The sequence below is a fragment of the Carassius auratus genome, unplaced genomic scaffold (genome assembly GCF_003368295.1).
Source record: "Carassius auratus strain Wakin unplaced genomic scaffold, ASM336829v1 scaf_tig00011187, whole genome shotgun sequence".
NCBI classification, from domain to species: domain Eukaryota; kingdom Metazoa; phylum Chordata; class Actinopteri; order Cypriniformes; family Cyprinidae; genus Carassius; species Carassius auratus.
In genome coordinates this window covers 1-17,862 of record NW_020524179.1, presented here as the reverse complement: position 1 = coordinate 17,862, position 17,862 = coordinate 1, and the positions used below count along the sequence as shown (strand labels likewise).

At 40.3% G+C, this 17,862-nt stretch overlaps 1 pseudogene; it reads right to left on the bottom strand.

The window, feature by feature from the left end:
- LOC113072990 (protein NLRC3-like) overlaps positions 1-16,111 on the bottom strand; it is a 48,084-nt pseudogene extending 31,973 nt beyond the window's left edge.
- Positions 16,112-17,862: the final 1,751 nt, after the last annotated feature.

The window sequence follows — 17,862 nt, the reverse complement described above, 5'->3', positions numbered from 1 at the left end:
CTCTTTTCTTCTTCACCGTTCAACACGACAAGGCTGCCCTTTGTCTCCCTTGTTGTTCGCACTGGTCATAGAACCTCTTGCTATTTTGCTGCGCTCTACGGGGGTTTTAAAAGGGATTGTAAGAGGAGATAGGGAGCATAAAGTGTCCTTATATGCGGACGATCTGCTTCTGTATATTTCAGATCCATCTCGGACTCTACCTAAAGTTATGACCATGCTATCTGACTTCGGGAAAGTATCAGGATATAAAATTAACCTGTCAAAAAGCATATTATTTCCTATCAGCTCTAAAGCAAAAGATCAAGTACATATGCTCACCCCTTTTCCGTTCGCTGTTTCAGACTGTTTTAAATATCTCGGAATAAATATCACACAGGAAATATCTGGCCTCTTCAGCAAAAACTTTGTGAACCTATATAAACAAACGGAGCAACAGATCGAGAGGTGGTCTAATCTCCCGATCTCTCTCGCTGGCTGAATTAATATTATCAGAATGAATGTTTTGCCGAAATATTTATTTTTATTTCAGTGTGTTCCAATTTTGATTAATAAGAAATTTTTTACCAAAATAGATTCTTTAATTGCGTCCTTTATTTGGAATAAAAAGACACCAATAATTAAAAAATCCTTTTTACAAAGACCCAAACCCATAGGAGGAATGGGATTGCCCAACTTCCGGCTCTATTATTGGTCTTGCAATATTCAATGTATGTCATTTTGGAATGGATCTCTCAAACCTGATTGGGAACAGATGGAAAATCAAGCTTTTTCTCCTAATACACTGAGATCACTGATACATTATACCTCTGATCTTTCTAAATTTAAGGCTCAAAATTCTGTTGTGTCTCACTCACTAAAAATTTGGTCTCAGATTAGAAGACATTTTCAGTGGAATCAATGTTCAGTCCTTACACCAATAACTGGTAATCAAGCACATAAGCTGTTTTCAGGTCAAGCATTTCAACAATGGGACCTTAAAGGAGTGCACACAATTATAGACCTCTTTATTGACAAAATATTTCTAACATTTGAACAATTAATACACAAATTTAATATTGATAACAAGGACTTTTTTAAATACTTGCAAATTCGCAACTTTACTAAAGTAACATTTTCCTCCTTTCCCAATCAGCCTGAAATATGTCCTATGAATAATGTATTATTGAACAACCCACTCAAAAAAGGATCTATTTCTAGAATATATAATTACCTTTCACAGATAGATTGTACAACTACACTTGACCATATAAAGGATGCTTGGAGTGAAGACTTAGGAATAAACATCACAGACGACCAATGGATCGAAGCTCAAGAGCGGGTCCACTCCTCTTCAGTTTGTATCTGACACGGTCTGCTGCAGTTTAAAATCCTGCACCGATTGCACCTTTCTAAACAAAAACTGTCCAGGATGTTTCCGGGAGTGGACGCCTCTTGTGAACGTTGTGGCTATGCTCCTGCTTCATTATCACACACATTTTGGAACTGTTCCCACATTACCCTGTATTGGTCTAAAATAATTGAGACTTTGTCAACAATTTTTAATGTTAGACTCCCAGCAGATCCAGCAATGTCACTATTTGGTGTTGTACCTACAGGTATACATTTGAGCAGCTCACAAATTAATGTATTGTGCTTTGTGATGATGCTAGCTAGACGTCTAATTTTACTAAACTGGAAAAATAAAATTCCTCCTACTCATCAAAACCTTCTTAGAGACGTAATGCAATATTTACAATTAGAAAAAAATAAATATTCTTTACAAACATTTTACTCAATTTGGCAACCTTTTATTAATTATTATAATGAGTAAATTTGGACGGCCCTCCTATTGCTTGATTTGATATATATTTTACTTAAAACTTAATGTATGTGCAGGTTTTTTGCTTTGGTTGTTTTTTTTTTTTTTTGTTTACAGTCATACATATACAAATTGTATATATGTAAGTGATTTGTATAAAACTGTTGGAAAATGGTAATAAAAATAACTGAGAGATAATGTGAGTAAGCAAAGGTATGACTGAAGAAGAGATCGCTTGAAGGAGGTGAGTGGGGATCGGATCAAGTGGACAAGTAGTAAGATGATTGGAAGGAGAAGTTTGGAAACGTCCATCTCTGAGAGTGGGGAGGAGGAGAGAGAGTGCATCGGTCATTGTGAAGTTGTCCTCAGTCTGTGGTGTGGAGAATTGGTCACTGATGGTTCTTGTCAGAGGGACAGGCCTTCCTGCGATGTACGTAGCGTGCTCTTCGAGTGTTAGTAGTTATAGTAGAGATCTGAAAGCACATAGTGACTAAAACTTTCCTAGCAATGAAGATCACACAATAGTCTAATGAGAAAACAAGACAAAACACATACAAGCTTCTGTCTTTCTGTAGCTCAACTGTTTCTTCTCCATTTAATGTGGTATAGACATTTCTTTGTATATTGAAATTGTGGAGTTTATTTCAATGTCATTTTATTGTGGTTTTAATATTGTGTTTTATGTTTTGATACTGTTTTATTATGTGTTCAATTATTGTACATCAGTTTGGTTAATGGTCGGTTGTGTAAAAGTGTTCAATAAATAGATTAAAAGAAAAAAAGAAAGCATGCCAATTCCACGCTCCCTCAAAATCTGTGGCACAGTGCTGTGTGATAAAACTGCACATTTTAAAGTGGCCTTTAACAGCAGGTAAACGTAGTCACAGATTTAGTTTGCAGTTTCATAAGCAGAAGTCAGTTGTAACACTCTCAATGGAGTTCGTAGGCCACTCTCCGTACAGTTCAAAATCACCAACAATTATTCTCTTGAGAGAGCTCATCAGCCCAATGATTGCCGGAGCAATGCTGAATGAGCAATCAGACAGATAATGAGAAAACAGACATGCAGAATGAACACACAGATCTATGAACCGTGACAATTATAGTTTGGAAGAAGTCTAACTAGTAAAATACTTACAAATTTTGAAAACTAGTACAGGTATATAAATAAATAAAAAGAGACTTAATCATTTTTATGATCTTTGCTGAATAGCTTCATTTTTTTTTTCTGAGGGAATCCAAATCTCAAATACTGAGGTAATCCACATCACATCTTTTTGGGGTGAATTATGTCTTATTCCTAAAATAAAACTAAATTAATAAAATATTAAAGCTTGAAAAACTTTTTTGTTGTCTTTATTTTATAAATGCACAACGTTTTGTTATGTCTGTCTATTAAAAAGAAGACCCTTTACAGATTCCATTGAAGTATTGCTCTTATCTGTACGATCAAAACTGATAGTATAATTTAAGTTCTTTTCGAGGTTATCAGGAGAAAATGCCTCATAACGCATTTATGCGATAATCGACTCCAAAGGGTTAATTGTGATGATTTTGGCTCACATTTAATAAAAACCACCATATCACAAATCTTAACAAATTAGAATATGATGACATGCCAATTTAAACTGGCTGTTCACAGAGTGCTGTATCCAAGCATGTTAACAGAAAATTGCGTGGAACGAAAAAGTGTGGAAGAAAAACATAACACAACCAACCGAGAGATCCAGTCTTATGAGGATTGTCAAGCAAAATTGTTTCAAGAATTTGAGTGAACTTCACAAGGAATGTACTAAAGCTTGGTTCAAGGACAAAAGAGCCACTACACACAGAATTGTCAAGGAAATTGGCTACAGTTGTCATATTCTTCTTGTCATAATAACAGAGGTGTCTTACCTGGGCTAAGGAGAAAAATAAATGGACTGTTGCCATTGGTCCAAAGTCCTTTTTTCAGATGAGAGAAAGTTTTGTATTTAATTTGGAAACCAAGGTCCTATAGTCTGGAGGAAGGGTGGAGAAACTCATAGTCCCAAGTTGCTTGAAGTCCAGTGTTAAGTTTCCACAGTCTGTGATGATTTGGGGTGCAATGTCATCTGCTTCTGTTGGTCCATTGTGTTTTTTGAAAACCAATGCTTCCTTCTGCTGACCAGCTTTTTGAAGATGATGATTTCATTTTCAATCAGGATTTGGCACCTTCCCACACTGCCAAAAGCACCAACAGTTGGTTAAAAGACCATGGTGTTGGTGTGCTTGACTGGCCAGCAAACTCACCAGACTTGAACCCCAGCGATAATCTATGGGCTATTGTCAAGAGGAAGATGAGAAACAAGAGACCAAAAAATGCAGATGAGCTGAGGACCACGGTCAAAGAAACCTGGGCTTCCATACCACCTCAGCAGTGCCACAAACTGATCACCTCCATGGCATGCTGGATTGAGGAAGTAAATAATGCAAAAAGGAGCCCCTACCAAGTATTGAGTACCTGTACAGTGAATGAACATACTTTCCAGAAGGCCAACAATTCACTAATTTTATGAAGTATTCTAATTTGTCTAATTTGTTTGTGAATTTGTGGGTTTTCCAGAGGAATCTACCTGGCGGATGTAATCATCGATAAGCGAATGATATAATATGTCCCTTGCTGGAACCCAACTCCAATCCTCCGGACCGTAACCCTCCCAGTCCACCAGGTACTGAAATCCGCGTCCCCTCCGTCTCTAGTCCAGAATACGTTTTACAGAGTAAGTGAGTTCCCCATCTACGAGTCGCGGCGGTGGGGGAACTGGGACAGGCGGATTAATGTGGGCATGAAAAATGGGCTTTAATTTGGAGAACTTGAAGACGGGATGAATTCTCCTGTACGCAGGAGGAAGTTTGAGGTGGACTGCCACTGGACTAATAATCTTGGTGACAGTAAACGGGCCGATAAATTTGGGAGCAAGCTTCTTACAGACGGAATGGAGAGGAATATCTTTAGATGAAAGCCACACTTTTTGACCAACGACGTAGACAGGTGGCTCAGACCGGTGGCGATCGGCCTGAGCCTTGGTGCGCGCCCTCACCTGGAGGATGGCTTCTTTAGCCCTCCTCCAGGTGCGGTGGCACCTCTGGACAAAGGCGTGAGCAGAGAGGACCGCGACTTTGGATTCCATACTCTGAAAGATAGGTATCTGGTAACCTATGCTACGCTCTAACGGAGATAGGCCCGTGGATGACACTGGTAAAGAATTGTGTGCGTACTCCACCCATGAGAGTTGCTGACTCCAAGAGGATGGGTTTTGAGACACCAAACACCGCAATATCCATTCCAAATCTTGGTTGGCCCTCTCCGTCTGACCATTACTCTGGGGATGAATCCCAGAAGAAAGACTAACAGTCGCCCCTAACAAAGACAAAATTCTTTCCAAAATTTGGAAACAAACTGAGGCCCCCTGTCAGAGACCACGTCTACCGGGAGGCCATAAATGCGAAAGACGTGATCAATGACAGCAACCGCTGTTTCAAAATGAGTTGCCTTCGAGAACCGGTCCACCACGGTCAAAACAACCGTGTTTGCCCTGCGATGGCGGGAGTCCCGAAACAAAATCTAGCGAAATGTAGGACTAGGGTCTCGAAGGAACCAACAGCGGCTGAAGGAGTCCAGCAGGGGGTCGATTGGAAACCTTTGCACAGACAGAGCAAGCCAAAACAAAATCACATATATCCCGAGCCATAGAGTGCCACCAGAACCGCTGTTTGACAAGAAATACTGAACGATTTACCCCTGGATGACAAGCTACTTTGGAACAATGGCCCCAACGGATGACCTCGGACTGTAATACTTCTGGCACAAAAAAACTTCTCGGAGGGCATCCAGGCGGAGGCATTACCCCTTCTAAGGCCTTACTGACCTTCGACTCGATCTCCCAAGTCATACCAAATACCACAATGTCATGTGGCACTATAGACTCGGGAGACAACGGGCGTTCAGATTTATCAAAAATACGGGACAAGGCATCAGGTTTAACGTTCTTAGAACCTGGATGATAAGAAATTGAAAAATGAAAACGACTGAAAAATAAGGCCCACCGAGCTTGCCTAGAATTTAACCTTTTAGCAGAACTGATGTATTCAAGGTTCTTATGGTCAGTCCAGACTATAAAGGGTTCCTCCGAACCCTCCAACCAATGACGCCATTCTTCCAAAGCGAGCTTAACTGCCAGCAACTCTATTACCAATGTCATAATTACATTCGGCAGGAGAAAAACAATGAGAATAATATGCGCAAGGGTGAACCTTAACATCTGCGGAAGAATGCTGGGAAAGAACCGCACCAGCCCCCACCTCTGACGCATCGACCTCCATCACAAACTGACGGAAGGGGTCAGGGGCCACCAGAATGGGAGCTGAAAAAAAGCAACTCTTTAATTTGCAGAACGCAGCTTCCGCCACGCTAGACCACCTGAACGTCATCTTGGCGGAGGTCAAGGCAGTCAAAGGGGTGGCTAGCTGGCTGTAATTGCAAATAAAACGGTAATATGGGGTTGGCCAATCTACCACAGCCTGAACTTTGTTGGGATCCATGCGTAATCCCTCGGATGATACCCTAATACCCTAGAAAAGAAACAGATTGTGCATGAGAAATGCATTTCTCCGCCTTGACAAAAAGCCCATTCTCTAGCAGCCTCTGAAGCACTACCCTGATGTGCTGAACATGTTCCTGGAGAGAATGAGAAAATATCAAAATGTCATCCAGGTAGACATATATGAACTGATCAACCATGTCTCTTAGCACATCATTGACTAGTGCCTGGAAGACCGCGGGAGCATTAGAGAGCCCAAACGGCATAACAAGATACTCAAAATGCCACCTGGAGGTATTAAAAGCGGTCTTCTAGGGCTGGGCGACATATCGAATATTAGGGATAGTATCGGAATAATTTTGACAATGATGTAAAATTTGAATATATCGGGAATATTGGATATTTCAAATTCAAGCATACTTTCCCAAAATAATGCGCCGAATGTCCAAAAAAGGAACCTGTAACTGCTGACTGCTCTATGCTCCTCTACTACGAGAGCTTTAATGATAGCGGTTGCCAGATAACAAGAGTTTAAATCTCAGAATCAGAGCTCCACTGTTACAAGGATACATTTTCTGCCCGGTGTTTACTTATTTTAAGCAATCTGGCAACCATGCACACATGCTCACTACTCATTGCGGAAGAGCCGCCGACGATAATCTGAAAACACTAACAAGCTGGAATTGAGCGATCTAATGAAAGCGTCATTCAGCCGGTCTGTGTTCTGACATGAGATCTCAACTGTATTGTTTGCATTTGTGATCGCAAAATAAATGCACTTACTCGACCGCTGATCTTTGAATAGAGAAACAAAGACTATGGCCATTTGGAATTACTATTGGGGAATTTCACTAATACGTTTACCAGTTTACATAATATAGACAGAGACAATGCAAAAGTATTTAGTATTCATTTATATATATATTTATATATAAAAAATGGCTACGTGCTTCAGCAACTAGCTCCCCATCTAAGAGGGTTTTTAATGTCAGTAGGAACATAGTTTCATGCCACATAGCTTCTCTTAAAACCGCAGACAGTTGACAGACTCTTAGCTTAAAAACTTGTTAAAAAAATTAAAATAAAATACTTATCCCCATGGCATAGTTTAAATTGTGAATTGCATGCACTAAAAAGTTGACAGAATGCACTTACTGTACTTTGCACTGCTTAAGTTACATATAGGCCTACATGTATTCATTTAATAAAAAAAGTGATCTCTTGGTTTAGATTTTTTTTAATTGTTTAAATTAGCTGTTCAATCTAAATAGTTTTTTTTTTTTAATGGGCAAAAGAAAGTCATGTTTTTTATTATTATTTAAATGCAAATGCAAACATATCGAGATATATATCGAATGTCGTAAAAATTTTGACAAAATTTTTTATATATCGCCCAGCCCTACGGTCTTCCATTCATCCCCATTTCTTATGCGAACCAAATGAAAGGCATTGCGAAGATCCAATTTTGTGAAAAAGGAAGCACCCTGCAGACTCTCGAAGGCTGAAGACATCAACGGCAAAGGGTAGGTATTCTTTACTGTGATAATATTCAACCCTTGATAGTCGATACAAGGACGCAGGGAACCATCTTTCTTTTCCACAAAAAAAAATCATGCACCTGCAGGAGAAGAAGAAGGACGGATGATCTTGGCTGCAAGAGAATCAGAAATATATTTCTCCATGGCCTCCCTCTCCAGTACGGAAAGTGAGTATAACCTGCCTTTAGGCAGAGAAGAACCTGACAATAAATCTATTGCACAATCATAAGGACGATGCGGAGGAAGAGAAGCAGCCCGGGACTTACTGAACACTCCCTTCAGGTCAAGATACTCCGCAGACAAGTTTAACAGATCCACATGTTCATCCTGCAACACAGAACAAGACACAGAAGAGCAAGCAGACAACAAACATGATGCATGACAATATTCACTCCAGGATGAGACGGTGCTTAGTTGCCAGTTTATATTGGGGTTGTGTAACACTAGCCAGGGGTGACCCAAAACCACAGGAGCCAAAGGGGAATCAGTCAAATAAAAAGAAATGATCTGAGTGTGGTTGCCCGAAGTGGTAAGACTCACCGACTCAGTGGCATGAGTGATGGGTGGAAGCGACTGACCACAGAGGGCACTGACTGAGATAGGTGGACTAAGTGGGACTGCACAAATACCCAGCTTAGACGCTGTCCCACAATCCAAAAAATTACCTTCTGCGCCAGAATCCACCAGTGCTTTACAAGATAAAATGTCCCGGCCCCTCTGTATTTGAACCGAAACCAGAGTTACCCGGGAGGAGGACTTCTGAGTGGTGACTTCGCCCATCAGTAGCCTCCTTACTGACGGCTCTGGTTGTTACCGGGCACTGTGCAGCGATGTGACCTGCGGCACCACAGTATAGGCACAGGCCCAGGTTCCTATGCCTGTCCTTCTCCTCTCGAGAAAGGTGAGCCCTGCCCATCTGCATGGGTTCTGGATTGAAGCGGTGATCAGTTGTCTTCTCCGCCATGGCTGCAAACTGGTCCTGCTGGTGTAGTCTGGTGTCCACTCGGATGGCCAGATCGATCAATCCGTTGAGTGAAGTGGGTAATTCCAGGGTGTAAATCTCCTTAATGATCCGGTCGGCCAATCCATGCCTAAACATGTCCCACTGTGCTTCTTGGTCCCAGTTGCATTCCGCCGCCAATGTGCAAAACTCATTAGAATAATCCGTAACCGACCGTTCTCCTTGGCGTAACTCCGCCAATTCCCTTGCCGCCTCCCTGCCAGATGCAGCCCGATCAAAAACCTCCCTGAGCTTCTCAGAAAACAATTGGAATGATGAACAGCAATGGTGTCCTTGTTCCCACACTGTCCAGAAAGTAGAGTGATGATAAAAGCCACTTTGGACTCCTCTGTAGGAAAAGACGAAGGCTGGAGAGCAATGTGAAGAGAGCAAGTGGTCAAAAATGAACGCCATAACAGGGGCTCACCGGAATAAACAGTTGGAGGCGATAGACGAGGCTCAATGCGTCGGTTGGTGATATCCACAGGTGGAAACGTCGGAGGATTGAGCGCAGTGGGTTGTTGGGCAGATTCAGGTTTTAACTGTCTGACCTGAGTGGTGAGATCTGAGACCTGCGTGACGAGTGCCTGCACTGCACGACCAGTAGCCATGATTTGCTCCTCTTGCTGTGCAACACGACTATTGCTGCTGGTGAGAATGTCTCTCAGTTCCGCCATACTTGCTGGATCCATCTTGGTTAGATCGTTCTGTCTCGTAAAAGAACACAAAATCCAATTGCAAGTATAACAGTTTATTTGCCATAACACAAAACAGCAGGGAACAAGAAAATAGAGCTGATGAGCTGGTGAACAGGTGAGCTGGTTAATCGGTGAGCTGGTGAGTTGGAGAGTTGTCTCTGTAACACGGAGACTATGAGGCACTGACCCGAACCAACCCAGATAATTCTCCTAGGAACAGGCGTGGAAGCACACTGGGCGATCACCTTGGCAGAGCGCAAGAAGAGTGATCTGAGGACTGAGAGCAAGACCAGCATCGACAACTATGAACAACGATCTGACAACCTGCAGTAACAACCACAAGACAGACAAAGACAGGACAGAACCAGCATCAGGTGCAGCCATGCTGATTAGCTCATCAGCCCAATGATTGCCGGAGCAATGCTGAATGAGCAATCAGACAGATAATGAGAAAACAGACATGCAGAATGAACACACAGATCTATGAACCGTGACAATTATAGTTTGGAAGAAGTCTAACTAGTAAAATACTTACACATTTTGAAAACTAGTACAGGTATATAAATAAATAAAAAGAGACTTAATCATTTTTATGATCTTTGCTGAATAGCTTCATGAGGGAATCCAAATCTCAAATACTGAGGTAATCCACATCACATCTTTTTGGGGTGAATTATGTCTTATTCCTAAAATAAAACTAAATTAATAAAATATTAAAGCTTGAAAAACTTTTTTGTTGTCTTTATTTTATAAATGCACAACGTTTTGTTGTTATGTCTGTCTATTAAAAAGAAGACCCTTTACAGATTCCATTGAAGTATTGCTCTTATCTGTACGATCAAAACTGATAGTATAATTTAAGTTCTTTTCGAGGTTATCAGGAGAAAATTGTTGGTCCATTGTGTTTTTTGAAAACCAATGCTTCCTTCTGCTGACCAGCTTTTTGAAGATGATGATTTCATTTTCAATCAGGATTTGGCACCTTCCCACACTGCCAAAAGCACCAACAGTTGGTTAAAAGACCATGGTGTTGGTGTGCTTGACTGGCCAGCAAACTCACCAGACTTGAACCCCAGCGATAATCTATGGGCTATTGTCAAGAGGAAGATGAGAAACAAGAGACCAAAAAATGCAGATGAGCTGAGGACCACGGTCAAAGAATCCTGGGCTTCCATACCACCTCAGCAGTGCCACAAACTGATCACCTCCATGGCATGCTGGATTGAGGAAGTAAATAATGCAAAAGGAGCCCCTACCAAGTATTGAGTACCTGTACAGTGAATGAACATACTTTCCAGAAGGCCAACAATTCACTAATTTTATGAAGTATTCTAATTTGTCTAATTTGTTTGTGAATTTGTGGGTTTTTATTAAATGTGAGCCAAGATCATCACAATTAAAAGTATCAAAGATTTAAACTACTTCAGTCTGTGTACACTGAATGTATTAAATACATGATTTTCAGATTTTGAGCTGAATTACTGAAATAAATTAACTTTTCCTTGACATTCTTATTTATTGAGAAGCACCTATACAGTATTGTTCAAAATAATAGCACAATGTGACTAACCAGAATAATCAAGGTTTTTCGTATATTTTTTTATTGCTACGTGGCAAACAAGTTACCAGTAGGTTCAGTAGATTCTCAGAAAACAAATGAGACCCAGCATTCATGATATGCACGCTCTTAAGGCTGTGCAATTGGGCAATTAGTTGTATTAGTTGAAAGGGGTGTGTTCAAAAAAATAGCAGTGTGGCATTCAATCACTGAGGTCATCAATTTTGTGAAGAAACAGGTGTGAATCAGGTGGCCCCTATTTAAGGATGAAGCCAACACTTGTTGAACATGCATTTGAAAGCTGAGGAAAATGGGCCGTTCAAGACATTGTTCAGAAGAACAGCGTACTTTGATTAAAAAGTTGATTAGAGAGGGGAAAACCTATAAAGAGGTGCAAAAAATGATAGGCTGTTCAGCTAAAATGATCTCCAATGCCTTAAAATGGAGAGCAAAACCAGAGAGACGTGGAAGAAAACGGAAGACAACCATCAAAATGGATAGAAGAATAACCAGAATGGCAAAGGCTCAGCCAATGACCACCTCCAGGATGATCAAAGACAGTCTGGAGTTACCTGTAAGTACTGTGACAGTTAGAAGACGTCTGTGTGAAGCTAATCTATTTTCAAGAATCCCCCGCAAAGTCCCTCTGTTAAAAAAAAGGCATGTGCAGAAGAGGTTACAATTCGCCAAAGAACACATCAACTGGCCTAAAGAGAAATGGAGGAACATTTTGTGGACTGATGAGAGTAAAATTGTTCTTTTTGGGTCCAAGGGCCACAGGCAGTTTGTGAGACGACCCCCAAACTCTGAATTCAAGCCACAGTACACAGTGAAGACAGTGAAGCATGGAGGTGCAAGCATCATGATATGGGCATGTTTCTCCTACTATGGTGTTGGGCCTATTTATCGCATACCAGGCATCATGGATCAGTTTGCATATGTTAAAATACTTGAAGAGGTCATGTTGCCCTATGCTGAAGAGGACATGCCCTTGAAATGGTTGTTTCAACAAGACAATGACCCAAAACACACTAGTAAACGGGCAAAGTCTTGGTTCCAAACCAACAAAATTAATGTTATGGAGTGGCCAGCCCAATCTCCAGACCTTAATCCAATTGAGAACTTGTGGGGTGATATCAAAAATGCTGTTTCTGAAGCAAAACCAAGAAATGTGAATGAATTGTGGAATGTTGTTAAAGAATCATGGAGTGGAATAACAGCTGAGAGGTGCCACAAGTTGGTTGACTCCATGCCACACAGATGTCAAGCAGTTTTAAAAAACTGTGGTCATACAACTAAATATTAGTTTAGTGATTCACAGGATTGCTAAATCCCAGAAAAAAAAAATGTTTGTACAAAATAGTTTTGAGTTTCTACAGTCAAAGGTAGACACTGCTATTTTTTTGAACACACCCCTTTCAACTAATTGCCCAATTGCACAGCCTTAAGAGCGTGCATATCATGAATGCTGGGTCTTGTTTGTTTTCTGACAATCTACTGAACCTACTGGTAACTTGTTTGCCACGTAGCAATAAAAAATATACTAAAAACCTTGATTATTCTGGTTAGTCACATTGTACTGCTATTATTTTGAACAATACTGTACATCGTTAGATCAACATGGCTGCTTATATCCATATCCACTCTCATCCAAACTGATTCACTGAAAAACACTATTATGTTGGCTTTTGTGTGACGGCAATTTAACCTTTTACACAAACTCGCATGTTTATCATGTGGTTGAATCCATTCATTTATTAGATATTTACTTAGTGACGCTTTTATTTCCATATTGAATGATGCTTCCATAACAGGTTTGTATCCAGTATAGCATTGTTCCTATAGCCGTGATTTAAAGTGTGGTTTCTCTGGCATTTTCAAAGGCATGTAACATATACTATGGCTTGGCTTGATACACAGTCTAATAAACTAACAAAATCAAATTGTTAATATTTTTACTGTATCAATATTTATGTCCTTTACATTTCCTATGTAGCCAACGCATATTATAAAAAGGGTTATTTTAGGAAGAGATTGCCCTTATTATAAAGCAAAATGTGTTTGGTTATATCGAGAATGTGCTATGATTGGATGAATCCACAAATGCGTGCAACAATCTACAAACTTGCAAGACACAATTCTCAAATAAATGGCAGACAAAGTTGTGTTTGTGACATAAAAATGTATTTGTGAATGTGTTTTTTATTTGCAAATCTCATTTTATTTATTTGTGAATTTAATTGTGAAACTGATATTTATGTATGGATCTCATTCTATTTATTTGTTAGTAAGTTAATTTTTTTGTCAATCTCTTTACATTTATTTGTGGGTTTATTTGGAATAATACAACAATAGCTGCAACCATAGCTCCACCTGTATAGATCTGCTATGCATTATTTTCATATGCTATTTATGCTGCAAGCAGTATGTCTTAAATACTCAGAGCACCGTATCAGCATATGTATTGGCAGAAGCAAGTTCCTGTACTTACACATTAGTCTTTATGAACACTTTATGAAAATAATATAAAAAGAAATGTCATAATTGACATTGTCTCCCCATAAAACAACAGTGTATGTACAGTACAGACCAAAAGTTTGGACACACCTTCTCATTCAAAGAGTTTTCTTTATTTTCATGACTATGAAAATTGTAGAGTCACACTGAAGGCATCAAGGCCTATTTGAGCAAGAAGGAGAGTGATGGGGTGCTGCGCCAGATGACCTGGCCTCAACAGTCACCGGACCTGAACCCAATCGAGATGGTTTAGGGGTGAGCTGGACCGCAGACAGAAAGCAAAAGGGCCAACAAGTGCTAAGCATCTATTGGGAACTCCTTCAAGACTGTTGGAAGACCATTTCAGGTGACTACCTCTTGAAGCTCATCAAGAAAATGACAAGAGTGTGCAAAGCAGTAATCAAAGCAAAGGGTGGCTACTTTGAAGAACCTAGAATATGACATATTTTCAGTTGTTTCACACTTTTTTGTTATGTATATAATCCCATATATAATTGCACATGTGTTAATTAATAGTTTTTATGCCTTCAGTGTGAATCTACAATTTTCATAGTCATGAAAATAAAGAAAACTCTTTGAATGAGAAGGTGTGTCCAAACTTTTGTTAATTAATATAAATGAATATAAAGAAGACACTTACAGTGCTCTTCTGGTGTTTTTGATTACTGGCAGCAGTCTCATCAGTGCTTCATCAGATCTTCTGTATTTCTTCAGTTCAAACTTCTCTTGAGTCTCTTCTGACATGAGGAGCACAAACACCAAACCCGACCACTGAGCAGAAGAGAGATTCTGCTCCGAAAGTTTTCCAGAGCCCAGATTCTTCTCGATTTCCTCCACAAAGTCATCTTTCAGTTCATTCAGACAGTAAAATAGATTGATGGTCCTCTCTGTTGATTGCTCCATCTCTATTTTCTTTTTGATATAGTCAGCAGTGTCTTTGGTGTCCTCTGTTTTGAGCTCCAGTCCTGGCAGTAGTTCCTTCAGGTCTGTCTGATTGGACTCCACTGAAAGACCCAGGAGGAATCGGAGGAAGAGGTCCAGGTGTCCATTCTTACTTTGTAAAGCCTCATTGACTGCAGCTTTATGAAGATCAAACAGTGGCTTTGTGGACAGGATACATGACAGTTTTTTCCAGGATTCGAGAAATGGGTTTGCTTTCTTGTTTTTGTTAATGAAAAACACATAGAGAGCAGCAAGTAATTCCTGGATGCTGAGATGTATGAAGCTGTAAACGTTTCTCTCTGACATAGATTTTTCCTCCTGAAACATCCGGGTGCATAACCCAGAGTACACAGAACCTTCAATGGCATCTAGTCCACACTCCTCAAGATCTTCTTTGTAGAAAATCAGATTACCTTTCTGTAGTTGTTTAAAGGCCAGTTTCCCAAGCTTCAGAATAATATCATCAAAAGGCATGACTTCAGACTTAGTTTTAGGATCCTTGCAATATTTTATTTTCATCTGCTGTTTCTGAGAAAGTAAAAAGTTTATGTACATCCCTGTGAGGGTTGTAGGTGTTCTGTCATTGCTCTCTTGAACCAGCAGAGGCTGAAGAACAGTGAGAGAGATCCAGCAGAAGATCGGGATGTGACACATGATGTACAGACTTCTGAATTTTCTGATGTGACGGATTATGTTTTCAGCAACCTCAGGACTGCTGTTTCTGATGAAGTACTCCTCTTTCTGCTCATCACTGAATCCTCGTATCTCTGTCATCTGATCAATGTATTCTCGGGGTATCAGACTGGCTGCTGCTGGTCTGGATGTGATCCAGATGAGAGCAGAGGGAACCAGATGTCTCTTGATTAGGGCTGTAACTATCTTACTCACTGTTGTTTTCTTATTAACATCTGTAAAGCCGTCACCCTCTTCAAAGCTCAAAGGGAAGCGACATTCATCCAGCCCATCAAAAATGAACATGACCTTATTGCCATCTTCAGGAAGAGATGTCAGCCCTTTAAAGCCACTAAAGCAGTATGTGTTAAGCAATCCCATGAGACTGTACTCCTCTTTAATCAAATTCAGTTCACGGAATGGGAGTGGAAAAATGAAGACTGTATCTTGATTTTCTTTTCCTTTAGCCCAGTCAAGGATGAATTTATTGACAGAGACAGTTTTCCCCACTCCTGCAATCCCAACTGTCAACACTTTTCTGTTTTGTCGACCCATATGGTCTTTGAACATGTCTTTAAACTGGATCGGCGTGTCCTTGCACTCAATCTGTTGTGATTTGATTCAATCTGTCTCACCTCGTGTTCATTTGATCTTCCTCCAGTCTGATTCTCCACCACATATAAATCAGAGTAAATATCGTCCAGGTATTTATTATGACCCGTCTGTGAATTACCAACCAATATCCGCTCACATTGCTGTTTTAACTTGTCCTTCAAGATCTTTGTGTAATCATTATGAATAGCTTTATTGTCCTCTGCAGCAGAGCCTTGAGAAAATGGAAAAAAGTCAGCCAAGAGTAAGTAATTTTTTAATAAAATAATGATTCTGAAATCTTTAAGTAGATTCTGATATGGTCTATGATTCCCATCACAAACCTAGAAAACTGTGCAAGTATATATTTGAATTAATGCTCCTGAAGTGCCAATGAGTAAGTCTTAGGTCTAGTTCACACTACAGGACTTTAAGCATGTTGCAAGGTAACAAGCTCGCTGACAGGTCGGGCTGTGATCGGGGGAAAATCAGTGGGTGATCTCGCTTGTGTTTTTGTGACAAAACATGGTTTGGGGACAGGACAGAGTCATTGGGTGACAGAGTTGTCAGCTTGTGTAGTGCGTTGATCATTAACGTAGTGTTGCGTAGTGTGAACACCATAATGACTTCAAGACAGACAATCAAGTGATGTAGTCTGAACCGGGTGTTTGAACAGGTTTGGCACTAAACTCCACAGGTCAGTGATCCTCCAGAACAGGTTTAGATAACCCGGTTCTAGACCAGATATAGGCAAGTTCACTCCGAGAGAGCCTCCGTCCTGCAAAGTTTAGCTCCAACCCTAATCAAACACACCTGAACAAGCTAATCAATGTCTTCAGGATTATAAAGTCTATGGGCAGCTGAGTTTCTTTTTCAGAATTTTTTTTCCCCCAGCAGCTATATAAGAATAATCTTACCTATTCCTGCTCAAGACTTTACTCTGAATTTTCCCCTATAATTATGCATGCTGCTTCTAAACATCAAAGTTCTGGTGAAACTGTTCATTCATCGTTACAAGAAACACTATCCAGTTTAGCACTGATAATGTCTATGCTCACAAAATCAACAATAAAGCTGCAGTGAAAGACTGCACACCAAAAATGCTAATGATTTGGTAGAGCTTTTGCTTGTTTGTTTTGCTTGTTATAGAATTATTCATTTAATGTGACATGACATGACGTGACATTCAGCTATTCAGCCAAGTATGGTGACCCATGCTCAGAATTCGTGCTCTGCATTTAACCCATCCGAAGTGCACACACACAGAGCAGTGAACACACACACACACTGTGAACACACACCCGGAGCAGTGGGCAGCCCATTTATTTATGCTTTTATGCTGCGGCGCCCAGGGAGCAGTTGGGGGGTTCGATGCCATGCTCAAGGGTACCTAAAGTCATGGTATTGAAGGTGGAGAGAGCCCTGTACATGCACCCCCCCCCCTACCAATTCCTGCTGGCCCGAGACTCGAACTCACAAACCTTCAAATTTTGGAGTCCGACTCTCTAACCTAAAGTTTTAATCAAGCTTTTTAGTCCTTCATAAACTGGGGGGTCATAGTTCTATCAAATTAATTTGAGAGGGAGAAAAAGAGAGAGAGAGAATTTTTTTCTTCACAACAACTTTATTAAGTTCATACAAATAAATTCACAATATAATTGAAAAAACTCATCACATTACACATTTCCAAGGTGTTTCCACATTTCAATTTTTTCACACCTTAAACTTATTCCAATATCAAATTAAAAAAACATTTCATCCACTACTGTACAAATAACTTAATTATACCCCCAACTATGCAAAAAACTTTCATAGTCATTGTGGCAGGGGAGGGGGGCGTGGTTAGCTGCAGCGGTAGAGAGAATCAGGAGACGAACGGTGAGTGAGTGGTTTTGGACGGAAATGAATCAACACCTGTCTCTTGTTTCAGTAATTGGCGTGGAGAGAGTATATAACGCCAGGAGAAACAGGAGCAGTTGAGAGAGA